Source organism: Tachyglossus aculeatus, chromosome 11, assembly GCF_015852505.1.
Source record: "Tachyglossus aculeatus isolate mTacAcu1 chromosome 11, mTacAcu1.pri, whole genome shotgun sequence".
NCBI lineage: Eukaryota > Metazoa > Chordata > Mammalia > Monotremata > Tachyglossidae > Tachyglossus > Tachyglossus aculeatus.
Genome location: NC_052076.1, coordinates 27,225,344 through 27,244,467, shown reverse-complemented (window position 1 = coordinate 27,244,467; position 19,124 = coordinate 27,225,344). Strand labels below are relative to the sequence as shown.

The window sequence follows — 19,124 nt, the reverse complement described above, 5'->3', positions numbered from 1 at the left end:
CCCTGTCCCAATAGAGCACAGGCCTGAGAGTCAGAAGGTCATGGGTTCTAATCCCAGCTCTGCCACTTGCCTGCTGTGTGACCTTGGGCAAGTCGCCTCACTTCTCTGGGCCTCAGTGACCATATCTGTAAAATGGGAATTGAGACTATGAGCCCCACTGTGTCCAACCCGATTTGCCTGTATTTCCCCCCAGTTCATTCAATCGTATTTATTGAGCTCTTACTGTGTGCAGATATGTATATATGCATATATATATACATATATATGTATGTATATGTTTGTACATATTTATTACTCTATTTATTTATTTATTTATTTATTTGTACATATCTATTCTATTTATTTTATTTTGTTAGTATGTTTGGTTTTGTTCTCTGTCTCCCCCTTTTAGACTGTGAGCCCACTGTTGGGTAGGGACTGTCTCTATATGTTGCCAATTTGTACTTCCCAAGTGCTTAGTACAGTGCTCTGCACATAGTAAGCGCTCAATAAATACGATTGATGATGATGATGATGCAGAGCACTGTACTAAGCGCTTGGGAAGCACACGTCGGCAACATCTAGAGATGGTCCCTACCCAACAACGGGCTCAGTCTAGAAGGGGAAGACAGACAACAAAACCAAACATGAAGACAGGTGTCAAAATCATCAGAACAGATAGAATTAAAGCTATAGAGTGCCTGGGAAAAGAGGGATTAATCAAGAAAGACCTCTTGGAGAAGTGCAAATACCATAGTTATTATTATAATTATTATTATTAGGGAAGCAGCGTAGCTCAGTGGAAAGAGCACGGGTTTGGGAGTCAGTGGTCATGGGTTCAAATCCTGGCTCCGCCAATTGTCAGCTGTGTGACTTTGGACAAGTCACTTCACTTCTCTGGGCCTCATCTGTAAAATGGGGATTAAAGTCGTATATATGTATAGATGTTTGTACATATTTATTACTCTATTTATTTATTTTACTTGTACATATCTATTCTATTTATTTTATTTTGTTAGTATGTTTGGTTTTGTTCTCTGTCTCCCCCTTTTAGACTGTGAGCCCACTGTTGGGTAGGGACTGTCTCTAGATGTTGCCAACTTGGACTTCCCAAGCGCTCAGTACAGTGCTCTGCACACAGTAAGCGCTCAATAAATACGATTGATGATGATGATTAAGACTGTGAGCCCCACGTGGGACAACCTGATCACCTTGTATCCTCCCCAGCGCTTAGACCAGTGCTTTGCACATAGTAAGCGCTTAACAAATGCCAACATTATTATTATATCATCATTATTATTAACCCTCATTTTCCAGATGGGGTCACTGAGGGACAGAGAAGTCCCAAGGTCCCACAACAGACAAGTGGCGGAGCAAGATTAGAACCCAGGTCCTTTCCAAAGAGTCGTGCTGCTTTCTCTATTTCATCCCCGTTTTGGAGTTTAAAGAGACTTTCGTATCTTCCTGGAGTTCTTTCTTCTCGGATTTGGCAACTGGCCCTGGCTAGGAAGCTCCCGCGAACTGGGCGAGAAAGCGACGTTGGCGCTGCCCCCTTCTCACTCGGGGCCCGGGCAGAGAAGCCCGGCCCGGCCCGCCCTCGGAGGGGGTGGCCGGGTTTATCGCGGTCGCCTCTGCCTCGCCTCCCTGCAATCATCATCATCATCAATCGTATTTATTGAGCGCTGTACTAAGCGCTTGGGAAGTACAAATTGGCAACATATAGAGACAGCCCCTACCCAACAGTGGGCTCACAGTCTAAAAGGGGGAATAATAATAATCAATCAATCAATCAATCGTACTTATTGAGCACTTACTGTGTGCAGAGCACTGTACTAAGCGCTTGGGAAGTACAAGTTGGCAACATAGAGAGACGGTTCCTACCCAACAGTGGGCTCACAGTCTAAAAGGGGGAGACGGAGAACAAAACCAAACATACTGACAAAATAAAATAGAATAGATACGCACAAATAAAATAAATGGAGTAATAAATATGTACAAACATATATACATATATACAGGTGCTGTGGGGAAGGGAAGGAGGTATTAACAAATACCACAACTATTATTATTACTATTACTATTATTATTAATAGAACCAGATGACAAAAGAGGAAGAAACAAGGGGACACTAGTGGACAGAGCCTGGGCTTGGGAGTCGGAAGGACCTGGGTTCTAATCCCAGCTCCGCCACCAGTCTGCTGCGTGACCTTGGTCAAGTCACTTCATTTCTCTGGGCCTCAGTTCCCTTATCTGGAAAATGGGGATTAAGAGTGTAAACCCCGTGTGGGACAGGGACTGTGTCCAACCTGGGGAACTTGTATCTGCCCAGCACTTAGAACAGTGCTTGGCACATAGAAAGTGCTTAACAAGTACCACAATTAAGTACTCTTCTATCAATCAATCAATCGTATTTGAGCGCTTACTGTGTGCAGAGCACTGTACTAAGCGCTTGGGAAGTACAAGTTGGCAACAGTGGGCTCACAGTCTAAAAGGGGGAGACAGAGAACAAAACCAAACATACTAACACAATAAAATAAATAGAATAGATATGTGCAAGTAAAATAAATAAATAAATAGAGCAATAAATATGTACAAACATATATACATATATACAGGTGCTGTGGGGAAGGGAAGGAGGTAAGAAGGGGGGATGGAGAGGGGGACAAGGGGGAGAGGAAGGAAGGGGCTCAGTCTGGGAAGGCCTCCTGGAGGAAGTGAGCTCTGTGAGCCCGTTCTTGGGTAGGGATTATCTCTATTTGTTGCCGAATTGTACTTTCCAAGAGCTTAGTACAGTGCTCTGCACACAGTAAGCGTTCAATAAATACAACTGAATGAATCTTGAGGCACCTTTATAACAGTAATAACGATGGTATTTATTCAGCATTTACTATGTGCCAAGCCCTGTGCTCATCACCAGGGCAGATAAAATGCCTTCGATCAGACCCAATCCCTGCCCCATAATGGGCTCACGGTCCAAGGCAGAGGGAGGATGGGTACACTTTACCCCCCACTTTACAAAGGAGGAAACTGAGGCCCAAAGTGCTTGTTGTGAGCAGGGAATGCTTATTGTTGTACTGTACTCTCCCAAGTGCTTAGTACGGTGCTCCACACACAGTGAGTGCTCAGTAAATACGATCGAACAAAAGTGACCCCTCCCCTCGGTCACGCTGCAGAAAAGCGGCGGAGTCGGGACCGGAAGGTAACTTCTCTGTGCCTCAGTTACCTCATCTGCAAAATGGTGACTCCATTATTCGTTCTCCCTCCCACTTAGGCTGTGAGCCCCAGCTGGGGAAGGGACTGGGCCTCCATCTCGCCTCTCTCGCCGCCGACCCTTGGCCCACATCCCGCCTCGGGCCTGAAATGCCCTCCCTCCTCAAATCCCACAGACGATAGCTTTCCCCCATCCCCGCCTTCAAATCCTTATTGAAGACCCACCTCCTCCATGAGGCCTTCCCAGACTAAGCTCCACTTTTCCTCACCTCCCACTCCCTTCTCCCTGACTTGCTCCTTTTACCCTTCCCCTCCTCCCACCCTCCCAGTACTTCTGTCTATATCTGTCATTTTACTGATTTGTTTTGCTGTCTGTCTCCCCCGGCCTAGACTGTGAGCTCACTAAGGTCTCACAGCAAGCAGTTGACAGGAAGGAAGGATCAATTTGTACTTCCCAAGCGCTTAGTACAGTGCTCTGCACATAGTAAGCGCTCAATAAATACGATTGATGATGATGATGATGATGATGTGGGCAGGGAATGTCCCTGTTTATTGTTGTACTGTAATTTCCCAAGCGCTTAGTACAGTGCTCTGCGCACATAAGCTCTCAATACGATTGAATGAATGAATGAATCTGCCAAATGTGGAGGATTCAATCTCATACTTTGACCGGGAGCCCTATATGGGACTTGATTATCTTGTATCTGTCCCGGCATGGTTCAGTGGAAAGAGCATGGGCTTTGGAGTCTGAAGTCATGGGTTTGAATCCCGACTCCACCACATATCTGCTGTGTGACCTTGGGCAAGTCACTTAACTTCTTTAAGCCTCAGATACCTCATCTGTAAAATGGGGATTAAGACTGTGAGCCCCAAGTGGGACAACTTGATCACCTTGCATCCCCCCCAGTGCTTAGAACAGTGCTCTGCACATAGTAAGCACTTAACAAATGCCATTATTATTATTATTATTATACAGTGCTTGGCACAGAAAAAGCTCTTAAGACAGTTATTATTATTATTATTATTATTATTTTTATTCCAGGCATAAGTGTGGCCCGGCCCACCGACAACAAAGGAGCTCCAACTCTTAGGCTTCTGATGACTCTTAGGCTTCTCCCCCTTGTCTCCCTCTCCGTCCCCCCCATCTTACCTCCTTCCCTTCCCCACAGCACCTGTATATATGCATATATGTCTGTACATATTTATTACTCTATTTTACTTGTACATATCTATTCTATTTATTTTATTTTGTTAGTATGTTTGGTTTTGTTCTCTGTCTCCCCCTTTTAGACTGTGAGCCCACTGTTGGGTAGGGACTGTCTCTATATGTTGCCAACTTGTACTTCCCAAGCGCTTAGTACAGTGCTCTGCACACAGTAAGCGCTCAATAAATATGATTGATGATGATGATTTCACTTCTCTGGACCTCATTTCCCTCATCTGGAAAATGGGGGTGGAGACCACAAGCCCCCACGTGGGACACGGACTGTGCCCAGCAGCCCGATTTGCTTGGATCCACCCCAGCGCTTAGTACAGCGGCTGAGAAGCAGCGTGGTTCAGTGGAAAGAGCACGGTCTTGGGAGTCAGAGGTCATGGGTTCTAATCCCGACTCCGCCACTTGTCAGCCGTGTGGCTTTGGGAAAGTCACTTCGCTTCTCGATGCCTCACTTCCCTCATCTGCAAAATGGGGATGAAGACTGTGAGCCCCACGTGGGATAACCTGATCACCTTGTAACCTCCCCAGAGCTTAGAACAGTGCTTTGCACACAGTAAGCGCTTAATAAATACCATCATTATTATTAGTAGTAGTACCTCTGATGGTGTTCAATGGACACAGAAACGCTTTTCTCCGCCAACTGTCCAGGCTGTGTGACTTTGGGCAAGTCACTTCACTTCTGTGGGCCTCAGTTACCTCATCTGTAAAATGGGGATCAACACTGTGAGCCCCACGGGGGACAACCTGATCACCTTGTAAATTCCCCAGCGCTTAGAACAGTGCTTTGCACATAGTAAGCGCTTAATAAATGCCATTATTATTATTATTATTATCCCCCCCAGTGCTTGGCACATATAAGTGTTTAACAAATACCATCATTACAGTGGCTGGCACATAGTAAGCGCTTAACAAATACCATCATCATTATTATTATTATTATTATCATCATCGCTCTGTCACCAAATTCGACCTGGGTGTGAGATCGGTGGCAGGGAGGGGACGGGATGGGGATGGAGGAGAGAGGGAACAGGTGGCTTTCTCTCCCTGGCGTTGGGTTCCCTGAAGGGTTTCTTCCGGATCTGTCCCCCTTTCTTCTTCTTCGTGCTTCTTTTTTTCTTTGCTTTGAAGTCTTCAAGTTTCCAAGGAAGGAAAGATTCCAGTGTCAGACGACTGTTTCCGAGCCAAGAGACGTTTGATTTTTTTCCAAGCCAGAGGAGGCTGAAGGAACTTGTTTACGATGAAAGAGAGAGAGAGAAAGAGAAAGAAAGAGGCGGGAGGGGAGACCCAGGAGGACCGGAGCAGAGGGGAGGTTTCTGGGGGAGAAGGTCGCTGTCACTAAAGGGCGCTTACTATGTGTCTGTGTGTCTGGGGGGGGGGGGGGGGGGAAGGACTGGCTCAGTCACTTGTGGGGTAAAGTCATTCATTCATTCTCGACTGTGAGCTCGTTGAGGGCAGAGAATGTCTCCGTTTGTTGTCATCCTCTCCCCAGCGCTTAGTACAGTGCTCTGCACACAGTAAGCGCTCAAGAAATATGGCTGAATGAATGAATTTGTTGAGCACTTACTGTGTGCACAGCACTGTAATAATAATAATAATAATCAATCAATCAATCAATCGTATTTAGTGAGTGCTTACTGTGTGCAGAGTACTGGACTAAGCGCTTGGGAAGTCCAAGTTGGCAACATATAGAGACGGTCCCTACCCAACAGTGGGCTCACAGACTAGAAGTGGGAGACAGAGAACAAAACCAAACATACTAACAAAATAAAATAAATAGAATAGATATGTACAAGTAAAATAGAGTAATAAATATGTACAAGCATATATACATATATACAGGTATAATAATAATAATGGTATTTGTTAAGCGCTTACTGTGTGCCAAGCACTGTTCCAAGCACTGATGATAATAATAATTATGGTATTTGTTAAGCACTTACTATGTACCAGCCACTGTACTAAGCACTGGGGTGGATACAAGTAAATCAGGTTGGACACAGTCCCTGTCCCACATGGGGCTTACACTCTTACTCCCCATTTTCCAGATGAGGGAACTGAGGCCCAGAGAAGTGAAGTGACTTGACCAAGGTCACACGGCAGACAAGTGGCAGAGCCGGGATCAGAGCCCATGACCTTCTGACTCCCAGGCCCACGGTCTATCCACTACACCATGCTGTACTAAGCGCTTGAGAGAGTCACAAGACACCCAGGGACCACCCCCCCCCCCGCCATCTTCTTTTCTAAAAATGGTATTTGTTCAATGCTTACCATGTGCCAGGCACAAATAATCACAATAATAACAACTGTAGTATCTGTTAAGCGCTTACTATGTGCCAGGCACTGTACTAAGCGATGGGATGGACACGAGCAAATTGGGTTGGATACAGTCCCTGTCCCATGTGAGGCTCACAGACTCAATCCCCATTTTACCGATGAGGTAACTGAGGCACAGAGAAGTTGAGTGGCTTGCCCAAGATCATCATCATCATCATCATCATCAATCGTATTTATTGAGCGCTTGTGTGCAGAGCACTGTACTAAGCGCTTGGGAAGTACAACTTGGCAACATATAGAGACAGTCCCTACCCAACAGTGGGCTCACAGTCTAAAAGGGGGAGACAGAGAACAAAACCAAACATACTAACAAAATAAAATAAATGGAATAGATAGGTACAAGTAAAATAAATAAAGATCACACAGCAAATGGCAGAGCTGGGATTAGAACCCAGGTCCTTCTGATTCCCAGGCCTGGGCTCTATCCCCTACGCCATGCTGCTTCCCTGTAATCAATCAATCAATCGTATTTATTGAGCGCTTACTGTGTGCAGAGCACTGTGCTAAGCGCTTGGGAAGTACAAGATGGCAACATAGAGAGACAGTCCCGACCCAACAGTGGGCTCACAGTCTAGAAGGGGGAGACAGAGAACAAAACCAAACATACTAACAAAATAAAATAGAATAGATATGTACAAGTAAAATAAATATATAGAGTAATAATATAGAGTAATATTTCATGAACTATACTAAGCACTGCAGTAGATTCGTTCAATCGTTTCTATTAAGCACTGACTGTGTGCAGAGCGCTGTAGTTAGGAATTGAGGGGAGTTATGAGAGAGATTCCCTCAAAACGATAAAGCCGAATCAATTATGAATTAACACACAAGGCTGACACTCATTTCACCTATCCACCCTCCTCTCTGCCTCAATCATGCAACTGGCTATTCATCCCAGCCCCCCGGCGCTTACAAAAATATTCTTCTACTCTATTTCCCCTAGCCCAACTCCTTTTAACGTCTATCTCCCCCTGTAATATTATTGTTATTATTATTATTAATAATAATTAATAATAATAATTATTATTATTATGGTTAATGATTATGTGTTAAGAGCGCTGGGATAGAAACAAGATAATCAGGCTGGACACAGTCCCTGTCCCACATAGGGCTCACCGTCTTAATCCCCATTTTCCAGATGAGGGAACTGAGGCACAGAGAAGCAAAGTGACTTGGCCAAGGTCACCCAGCAGACCATAAGATCCTTGTGGGCTGGGACCAGGCCAACTCTCTTGAACTTTCCTTTTCTGAGCACTTAATACAGTGCTCTGACTCCAGTCGGCGCTCAATAAATACCGCCTACTGATTGCAGCGTGGCTCAGTGGAAAGAGCCCGGGCTTTGGAGTCAGAGGTCGTGGGTTCAAATCCCAGCTCTGCCACTTGTCAGCTGTGTGACTTTGGGCCAGTCACTTCACTTCTCTGGGCCTCAGTTACCTCATCTGGAAAATGGGGATGAAGACTGTGAGCCCCCCGTGGGACAACCTGATCACCTGTAACCTCCCCAGCGCTTAGAACAGTGCTTTGCACAGAGTAAGCGCTTAAAAAATGCCATTATTATTATTATTATTATTATTATTATTATTATTATTGATGACACAACCCAGCCTGCCTGAGTATCTCCCCTGTGAGACTGTAAGCTCAAGGGCAAAGGTTGTGTCCACCAACTGAATCATTATTATTTTTAATTGTACTCTCCCAAGTGTTTAAGACAGTGCTCTGCACAAAGCAAGTGCTCAATAAATACCATCGATTGACTGCTGACACTTTCATTCATTCATTCATTCACTCAATCATATTTACTGAGTGCTATAATAAATAATGATGGCATTTGTTAAGCGCTTTCTATGGCAAAGCACTGTTCTGAGTGCTATGTGCAGAGCACTGTACTAAGCACTTGGGAGAGTACAATATAACAAAAAATAGACACATTCCCTGCTTCAGAGTCTAGAGGGGGAAACGGACTTTCATACAGATAAATATATAAATTCACAGATATGTCCATAAGTGCCGCGGGGTTGAGCGGGGGATGAACAAATAACTAATAAAAATAAATACTAATGGACGACCCGTAGTGGCAATCACTCCCTCCACACTCATTCACACCCTCCCTCTTTTAGACTGTGAGCCCACTGTTGGGTAGGGACTGTCTCTATATGTTGCCAACTTGGACTTCCCAAGCGCTTAGTACAGTGCTCTGCACACAGTAAGCGCTCAATAAATACGAGTGATTGATTCAGGGCGGTTTGGATGGCGGCCTGCCCGGAGAGGGGGCTTCGGGTGGTCTGACTCAGTCTGATGCCCACCCACCCTGTGAGCCGCTGGGTGAAGGGGTTGGCACGAAGGGGTTGGCATAGCTTTAATTCTGTTTGTTCGGACGACTTTGACACCTGTCTACAAGCTTTGTTTTGTTATCTGTCTCCCCCCTTCTAAACTGTGAGCCCGTTGTTCTTTTCTTTTTTTTCTTTTTTCTTTTAATGGCATTTGTTAAGCGCTTACTATGTGCAAAGCACTGTTCTAAGCGCTGGGGAGGTTACAAGGTGATTAAGTTGTCCCACGTGGGGCTCACAGTCAATCCCCATTTTACAGATGAGGTAACTGAGGCTCAGAGAAGTTAAGTGACTTGCCCAAGGTCACACAGCAGACATTTGGCGGAGCCGGGATTCGAACCCCTGACCTCTGACTCCAAAGCCCGTGCTCTTTCCACTGAGCCACGCTGCTTGTCGGGTAGGGACCGTCTCTATATGTTTCCAACTTGTATTCATTCATTCAATCGTATTTATTGAGCGCTTACTGTGTGCAGAGCACTGTACTAAGCGCTTGGGAAGTACAGGTTGGCAACATATAGAGACGGTCCCTACCCAACAACGGGTTCACAGTCTAGAAGGGGAAGTCTAGAACTTGTATTTCCCAAGCGCTTAGTACAGTGCTCTGCACACAGTAAGCGCTCAATAAATACGAGTGAGTGAATGAATGAACGAATGAATGAGTGAAGGGGGAGTAGCGTGGCTCAGTGGAAAGAGCCCGGGCTCGGGAGTCAGAGGTCATGGGTTCGAATCCCGGCTCTGCCATTTGTCAGCTGTGTGACCTTGGGCAAGCCACTTAACTTCTCTGTGCCTCAGTTCCCTCATCTGTAAAATGGGGATTAAGACTGTGAGCCCCAAGTGGGACAACCTGATCACCTTGTATCCCCCCCAGCGCTTAGAACAGTGCTTTGCACATAGTAAGTGCTTAACAAATACCCCTACTATTATTATTATTATTATGGGTTCAAATCCCGCCTCTGCCACTTGTCAGCTGTGTGACTTTGGGCAAGTCACTTAACTTCTCTAAGCGCTTAGTACAGTGCTCTGCACATAGTAAGCGCTCAATAAATAGGATTGATGATGAATGAATGAATGAAGGGGCAGGCCCAGGCCTGGATTTCCTTTTATATATGTATATATGTTTGTACATATTTATTACTCTATTTATTTTACTTGTACATACGTGTTCTATTTATTTTATTTTGTTAGTATGTTTGGTTTTGTTCTCTGTCTCCCCCTTTTAGACTGTGGGCCCACTGTTGGGTAGGGACTGTCTCCATATGCTGCCAACTTGGACTTCCCAATCGCTTGGTACAGTGCTCTGCCCACAGTAAGCGCTCAATAAATACGATTGATGGATTGATTGATTGATTCCTCTTGGGGATCCCTGCTCCCGAGGCCGCCATCGAGGAACCCCCGCTTCCTGACGGGGGTTCCGGGCGTCGACCCCAGCAATCCTACCAGACTTGGTCTTCCCCGCTCTGGGGCGGCTGATTGGGGTCCCCCCAAAACCTCCACGGCGATGGGATGCCACCCAAACCGGGCTGGCCCGGGGGTGGGCCAGAGGGGACTGTGGAGGTCGTCTCTCCGTCCGGCGAGTTCCGGCTAACAGTTCCTAACGGCCAGTGGGCCTGGGGTGGTGTGTGTGGGGCAGCCCCCTCACCCCCAAAACCGCTGCCTCCTTCCCAAATTTGGGAAGCGGAGAGTCCGGCCAGGGGCAGGCGTTGATGGAGGGGGGAACCCAGAGGCCGGGCTTCCAAGAGAACCGTTAGAATGCCAACGGTCGGGGCTCCCAGAATCAACGCTGTCTGCTCTCGACCCCAAACTACAATTATCATTAATAATAATAATAATAATCATGGCATTTATTAAGCGCTCACTATGTGCAAAGCACTGTCCTAAGCGCTGGGGAGTTTACAAGGTGATCAGGTTGTCCCACGGGGGGGCTCACAGTCTTAATCCCCATCTTACAGATGAGGTAACTGAGGCACAGGGAAGTGCAGTGACTTGTCCAAAGTCACACAGCTGACAAGTGGTGGAGCCAGGATCATTATTATTATTTTTAGTAATAATTATTACTAGTATTACTAATACTACTAATATTAGTAATATTACTAGTATTACTAATTATTAATAGTAATACTTATATTATTAGTAATCATTATTACTATTTTTATTAATAGCAATAATAACTGTGGGATTTGTTAAGCGCTTACTATGTGCCAAACACTGTTCTAAGGACTGGGGTAGATACCACATTCAGGCCACGTTGCCCCTCTCCTCAAGAGCCTCCAGTGGCCGCCCACCCACCTCCGTATCAAACAGAAATTCGTCACCACGGGCTTTAAAGCCGTCCACCACCTTGCCCCCTCCTACCTCAGCCTGCTACTCTCCTACAACCCAGCCCTCACACTCATCATCAATCGTATTTATTGAGCGCTTACTATGTGCAGAGCACTGTACTAAGCGCTTGGGAAGTACAAATTGGCAACATATAGAGACAGTCCCCACCCAACAGTGGGCTCACACTCTGCTCCTCTAATACCTTCTCCCTGGGCCTCCATCTCATCATCATCATCAATCGTATTGAGTGCTTACTGTGTGCAGAGCACTGTACTAAGCACGCAGGAAGTACAAGTTAGCGCTCACCTATCTCACCACTGACCCCTGGCCCACGTCCTGCCTCTCCCTCCTCAAATCCCACCCACATTAGCTCTCCCCACTTCCAAGCCTTATTGAAGGCCCATCTCCTCCAAGAAGCCTTCCCTGATCAAGCCCTCCTCTCCCTTCTGCGTGGCCCTGACTTGCTCCCTTTATTCATCTATTTGTATTAATGTCTGTCTCCCCCTCTAGACCGTGAGCTCGTTGTTGGGTAGGGACCGTCTCTAGATGTTGCCAACTTGTACTTCCCAAGCGCTTAGTACAGTGCTCCGCACACAGTAAGCGCTCAATAAATGCGATTGAATGAATGACTCCCCACAGCACATATGTATCTATTTGTAGATATCTGTAATTGATTGTTTTATGTATTTGTAGTAATGTCTGTCTCTCCCTCTAGACCGTGAGCTCGTTGTTGGGTAGGGACCGTCTCTATATGTTGCCAACTTGGACTTCCCAAGCGCTTAGTACAGTGCTCCGCATGCAGTAAGCGCTCAATAAATGCGATTGAATGAATGAATGAATCCCCCCCGACCAGCCCCAGAGCACTCATGTCTGTATCTGTCATTGATTTATTTCTATTAATGCCCATCTTCAAATACAACCACCATTATTAACACTGTTACTACAATAGATGCAATCCTTACCCTCAGGGAGATTGCAGTCCAGTGAGGGAGGTAATAATAATAATAATAATAATAATAATGGCATTTATTAAGCGCTTACTATGTGCAAAGCACCGTTCTAAGCGCTGGGGAGGATACAAGGTAATCAGGTTGTCCCACAGGGCGCCCACAGGCTTCATCTCCATTTTACAGATGAGGGCACTGAGGCCCAGAGAAGTTAAGTGACTTGCCCAAAGTCACACAGCTGACAGTTGGCGGAGTAGGGATTTGAACCCATGACCTCTGACTCCAAAGCCCAGGCCCTTTTCCACTGAGCCACGCTGCTTCTGAGGTAGACACTAAATCATTACTATTATTATTGGTAATGATAATAATAACAGTGGTATTTGTTAAGCACTTTTAAGTGCCAAGCACTGTTCATTCAATCATATTTACTGAGTGCTTACTGTATGCACAGCACCATACTAAGCACTTGGGAAAGTCCAATACAACAATAAACAGACACAGTCCCTGCCCACAGCGAGCTTACAGCATACAGGGGGCTGTTCTAAACACTGTTCTAAGCACTGGGGTAGATACAAAGTAATCAGGTCGGATACAGTCCCTGCCCCACACAGGGCTCACACTCTTAATCCCCATTTTACAGATGAGGTCGCAGAGGCTCAGAGGCTTGCCTTCTCTGGGCCTCAGTTCCCTCATCTGGAAAACGGGGATAAGAGTGTGAGCCCCATGTGGGAGGGGGATCGTGTCCAACCTAACACATATCACCCCCAGCACTTAGAAGAGTGCCTGGCACATAGTAAGTGCTTAACAAATACCATCATTATTATTATTATTATTATTATTATTATTATTATTATTAAAACTTAAGCCTCTCGGGAAGAACTGCAGTGGCAGTTGGGGGACGCACACATCTTTCAATTGACGGTCAAATGGAAAAAGAAACCCGGGGATTTAATCTCGATTGAAACTCCGATGGCCACGGGTGAATTTCACCGGACCGGGCGACTTCTTCAAGCCCGGGGGGGGAAGGGGTCAACTTTTTTTAAAAAATCATATTTATTGAGCGCTTACTGTGTGCAGAGCACTGCACTAAGCGGTTGGGCAAGTACAATACAACAACAGACCCATTCCCTGCCCAAATGAGTTTCCAAACCACCCTGATAGTAATAATAATAATGATGGCATTTATTAAGCGCTTAGTATGTGCAAAGCACCGTTCTAAGCGCTGGGGAGGTTACAAGGTGATCAGGTTGTCCCACACGGGGCTCACAGTCTTAATCCCCATTTTACAGACGAGGTAACTGAGGCACAGAGAAGTTAAGTGACTTGCCCAAGTCACACAGCTGACAACTGGCGGATGCCGGGATTTGAACCCACGACCTCTGACTCCAAAGCTCGTGCTCCTTCCACTGAGCCACGCCGCTTCTCTAACCTTTGGAGGCCCCTCCGCGCCGCGCCGACGGTAAAGGCGGCATTCTGCTCTGGAAACCATTCCCTTGGAAATCTCTTTCCCTTCTTTTCCCGCTACCTCGCGCCACGCCAGTTTTCCCAAACATTCTCAAATCCCCAGGGAACGAGAGCAGAAGGGGAGACGGGAGGGTGTGCGGCGGGGACTCTTTCGACAACTCGGGCTGCGGGAAAGGAGGGGGCGGGAGGCAGCCTCCCTTCTGTCTGCCCGGCCTCGGCGGGAGGGAATTCAGGACGGATCCTCGCGCCGACCGAATTTCCTGGCTCTGCCGGGGGCCTGCGTCGGAACTTGAAAGATGAAAAGAGGACGGCGACAGCCGCGGAAGCGTTGAAGAAAGTCTGCCGTGGCATTTGAGTCAAGGACTTCTCAACCCGTGCACCATTTCCTGATGCCAAGCCCGGCACGCCGGTGACAACTTTTCCTGTGCGCGTCTGTGCGTTTCGATTGAAGCTTCCCCCTCGGAGACGGAAGCCCCGCAACCTCAGGAGGCAATCTGCTTGGAGTCAAATTCCCTGTACGGAAAAGTCGGGAGAAATTCCCCCGTCCGTAACTTATTTTGACTGTCTGCCTCCCGCTCACCTTATCCTTGAGGGCAGGGATTCATTCCTTCGATCATCCCATCACATCATTGGGTAGGGACCGTCTCTATATGTTGCCAACTTGGACTTCCCAAGCGCTTAGCACAGTGCTCTGCACACAGTAAGCGCTCAATAAATACGATTGATGATGATGATGACCTACCAACTCTACCGTCCTCTCCAAAGCGCTCAGTACAGTGCTCTGCACAGGGGAAGCTCTCAATAAAAACGACCGATTGATTGACTGTTTGAAAAAGCTCTTGGAGATTTTCTGGTAGAGTAATTCCCAGCTGCAGAGATGGATTCGGAGTTGTTTCTTTGGTGGCGGGGGTTAATTATCCCATTCCGGAGTCTCCGAAAAGCGTGATTCCTAATAACAATAAGGATGGTACTTGTTCAGCCCTTACTGTGTGCCACGCACTGTTCTAAGCATTGGGGGAGATACGAATTAATCATGGGGCTCACCCTCTTAATCCCCATTTTACAGATGAGGTCACTGAGGCCCAGAGAAGTGAAGTGACTTGCCCCATGTCAATCAGTCAATCAATCAATCGTATTTATTGAGCGCTTACTGTGTGCAGAGCACTGTACTAAGCTCTTGGGAAGTACAAGTACACGTCACACAGAGGATATGGAACAGAGTCAGGATTAGAACCCGGGCTCTATCACTCTTTCAACCGTATTTATTGAGCACTTACTGTGTGCAGAGCACTGTACTGAGCGCTTGGGAAGTACAAGATACGTGACTATCCGTTAAGTCATGCTGCTTCTTGTCTGAATTCAATGCCGAGAGACCCAAGGGGCCCTGACCAATTATCTCAGAACAACAACTCTCTGAATGTGGTTTCGTCTGGCTAACAATAATAATAATAATTTATAATTGTAAAATAATATTATTATTATAGTACTTGCGAAGCGCTTACTACGTGCCAAGCACTGTACTAAGCTCAGGGCTAGATAGAAGCTAAGCAGGTTGGACACAGTTCCCGTCCCGCATGGAGCAGTTCGCACTCCTATCCCCATTTTAGAGCTGAGGGAACTGAGGCCCAGGGAAGGGAAACGACTTGGCCAAGGTCACACAGCGGACATGTGGCGGAGCCAGGATTAGAACCCAGGTCCTTCTGGCTCCAAGGCCCGTGATCTATCCGCTAAGTCACGTCGCTTCTCCTCTGAACTGAAAGCCGAGAGACCCAAGGGGCTCTGGCCAATTAACTCAGAATAACAACTCTCTGTACGTGGCTTTGGCTGGTTAATGTTATTATTAATAATAATAATTATTATTATGGCACTTGTTAAGTGCTTACTATGCGCCAAGCACTGTTCTAAGCGCTGGGGTAGATAATAATAATGATGGCATTTATTAAGTGCTTACTATGCGCCAAGCACTGTTCTAAGCGCTGGGGTAGATAATAATAATGATGGCATTTATTAAGCGCTTACTATGCGCCAAGCACTAAGCGCTGGGGTAGATAATAATAATGATGGCATTTATTAAGCACTTACTATGTGCAAAACACTGTTCTAAGCACTAGGGAGGTTACAAGGTGATCAGGTTGTCCCATAGGGGGCTCGCAGTCTTAATCCCCATTTTCCAGATGAGGGAACTGAGGCCCAGAGAAGTGAAGTGACTTGCCCAAAGTCACCCAGCTGACCATTGGAGGAGCCGGGATTTGAACCCATGACCTCTGACTCCAAAGCCCGGGCTCTTTCCACTGAGCCACGCTGCTTCTCTAGGTACAAGCTGATCAGATTGGACACAGTCCCTGTCCCACGTGGGGCTAACACCCTTATCCCCATTTTACAGATGAGGGAACTGAAGCCCAGAGAAGTGAAGCGACTTGCCCAAGGTCACACAGCAGACGGACGGCGGAGCCGGAATTAGAACCCAGGTCCTTCTAACTCCCGGGCCTTGGCTCTATCCCTGGAGTTATGCAGCTTCTCCTCTGAACCGAAGACCCCGAGACCCAAGGAACTCTGACCAAATTATCACGGAAAAACAACTCTCTGAACATGGCGTTGTATTCCTGCTCATGATGATGATGATGGCATTTGGTAAGCGCTCACTATGTGCAAAGCACTGCTCTAAGCGCTGAGGGAGTTACAAGGTGATGAGGTTGTCCCACGGGGGGCTTACAATCTTAATCCCCATTTTCCAGATGAGGGAACTGAGGCCCAGAGAAGCGAAGTGACTTGCCCAAAGTCACACAGCTGACCATTGGAGGAGCCGGGATTTGAACCCATGACCTCTGACTCCAAAGCCCGGGCTCTTTCCACTGAGCCACGCTGCTTCTCTAAACGAACTCTCCGAAGAGGATGGACCCCCAAAAACTCATTGGACTTCATAATAATAATGGCATTTATTAAGCGCTTACTACGCGCAAAGCACTGTTCTAAGCGCTGGGAAGGTTACAAGGTGATCAGGTTGTCCCACGGGGGAAGGATCACAGTCTTAACTCCCATTTTACAGATGAGGTAACTGAGGCCCAGAGAAGTGAAGCGACTTGCCCAAAGTCACCCAGCTGACAATTGGCAGAGCCGGGATTTGAACCCCTGACCTCTGACTCCAAAGCCGGGGCTCTTTCCACTGAGCCACGCTGCTTCTCTAAACGAACTCTCCGAAGAGGATGGACCCCCAAAAACTAATTGGACTTCATAATAATAATGGCATTTATTAAGCGCTTACTATGTGCAAAGCACTGTTCTAAGCGCTGGGAAGGTTACAAGGTGATCAGGTTGTCCCACGGTGGGGGGGGGCTCACAGTCTTAACCCCCATTTTACAGATGAGGTAACTGCGGCACAGAGAAGTGAAGCGACTTGCCCAAAGTCACACAGCCGACAATTGGCGGAGCCGGGATTTGAACCCCTGACCTCTGACTCCAAACCCCGTGCTCCTTTCCACCGAGCCACGCTGCTTTCATCATTTCGGCGCGGTTAAAAATACTTATCATTTAAAGAAGGGGTGGGAGGGGAAAAATGTGCCTTTTAAAAATTTTTTCATCTGTCCAAGCTTTGGTTAAAGGAGAAGTCCTTCATCTCCCGGGGCCGGGGACCGGAGAAGGCGCCCGAATCCTTGCCCGTCAGGTCCGGAAATCTTTGGGAACAGAGGGAATGAGTCACAACCGACTAGGTTTTGAATCGCATTCCCGAGCCTTTTAACTCTCCGGGGCCTAATCGAAGGGGATGAAGCCTCCGGAAAGGGGCTTCTCCGGGATGAATAAAAGAGAAATCAAATCCAGGTCTGCCACCTTAAAGCACCGCCACCTGATTGTGGAGAAGCGGCGTGGCTCAGTGGGAAGAGCCCGGGCTTTGCAGTCAGAGGTCATGGGTTCGAATCCCGGCTCTGCCAGTTGTCACCCGTGTGACTTTGGGCAAGTCACTCAACTTCTCTGTGCCTCGGTTCCCTCATCTGTAAAATGGGGATGAAGACTGTGAGCCCCCCGTGGGACAACCTGATCCCCTTGTAACCTCCCCAGCGCTTAGAACAGGGCTTTTAGACTGTGAGCCCACTGTCGGGTAGGGACCGTCTCTGTGTGTTGCCAACTTGTACTTCCCAAGCGCTTGGTGCAGTGCTCTGCACACAGTGAGCGCTCGATAAATAAGACTGATGATGATGCTTTGCACATAGTAAGCGCTTAATAAATGCCATCATTATTATTATTATTAAGTCACTTCACTTCTCTGGGCCTCAGTGACCTCATCTGGAAAATGGGGATGAAGACTGCGAGCCCCCCCATGGGACAACCTGATCTCCTTGTAACCTCCCCAGCGCTTAGAACAGCGCTTTGCACATAGTAAGCGCTTAATAAATGCCATTATTATTATTATTATTATGGGTTCGAATCCCGGCTCTGCCAATTGTCAGCCGTGTGACGTTGGGCAGGTCACTTCTCTGGGCCTCAGTTCCCTCATCTGGAAAATGGGGATTAAGACGGTGAGCCTCACGTGGGACAAACTGATCCCCTTGTATCCCCCCCCCAGCGCTTAGAACAGTGCTTTGCACATAGTAAGTGCTCAATAAATACAAATGAATGATTGATCACAGGGTGGAGGCTCCATTTGCCTGAAGGATCGGGACTGGTCACCTCTCCCTTGGTGGAGGGAGCCGGAGAAGCAGGGTAGCCTAGTGGAAAGAGCCCGGGCCTGGGATGCCGAGGACCTGGGTTTTAATGTCTGCGGTGCGCCCTTGGGCAAGTCACTTCTCTTCTCTGGGCCTCAGTTCCCTCATCTGTAAAATGGGGATGAAGACTGTGAGCCCCCCCGTGGGACAACCTGATCACCCTGTATCCGCCCCAGCGCTTAGAACCGTGCTTTGCACATAGTAAGTGCTTAACAAATGCCATCATTATTATTATTGTTAAAAGGGAGACTGTCTTAAGGGAGACAGATATTAATATAAATAGATAAATCAATAAATTACAGATATCTCCCCCTCTAGACTGTGAATTCACTAAGGGCAGGGAATGTGCCTGTTATAATAATAATAATAATAATGGCATTTATTAAGCCATTATCATCATCATCAATCGCATTTATTGAGCGCTTACTGTGTGCAGAGCACTGTACTAAGCGCTTGGGAAGTACAAATTGGCAACACATGGGAAGCAGCATGGCTCAGCGGAAAGAGCTCGGGCTTTGGAGCCAGAGGTGAGGGGTTCAAATCCCGGCTCCACCAGTTGTCAGCTGTGTGACTTTGGGCAAGTCACTTAACTTCTCTGGGCCTCAGTTACCTCATCTGTAAAATGGGGATG

The 19,124-nt window shown here is 47.1% G+C and overlaps 1 protein-coding gene across 4 annotated transcripts in view; it reads right to left on the bottom strand.

Annotated features, from left to right (window-relative positions):
• LOC119935023 (speckle type BTB/POZ protein) overlaps positions 1–19,124 on the bottom strand; it is an 80,164-nt gene that overhangs the window by 19,352 nt on the left and 41,688 nt on the right. The window contains exon 1 of one of the 4 annotated variants that reach the window (XM_038754646.1): positions 10,504–10,742. The exons of 2 other annotated variants lie outside the window; for them this stretch is intronic. The gene's annotated coding sequence lies outside the window, so the exon portion shown is untranslated. Of the gene's footprint in view, positions 1–5,001; positions 5,091–10,503; positions 10,743–19,124 lie in introns of those variants that run through there. One more of the 4 variants, XM_038754647.1, reaches the window with a different exon arrangement.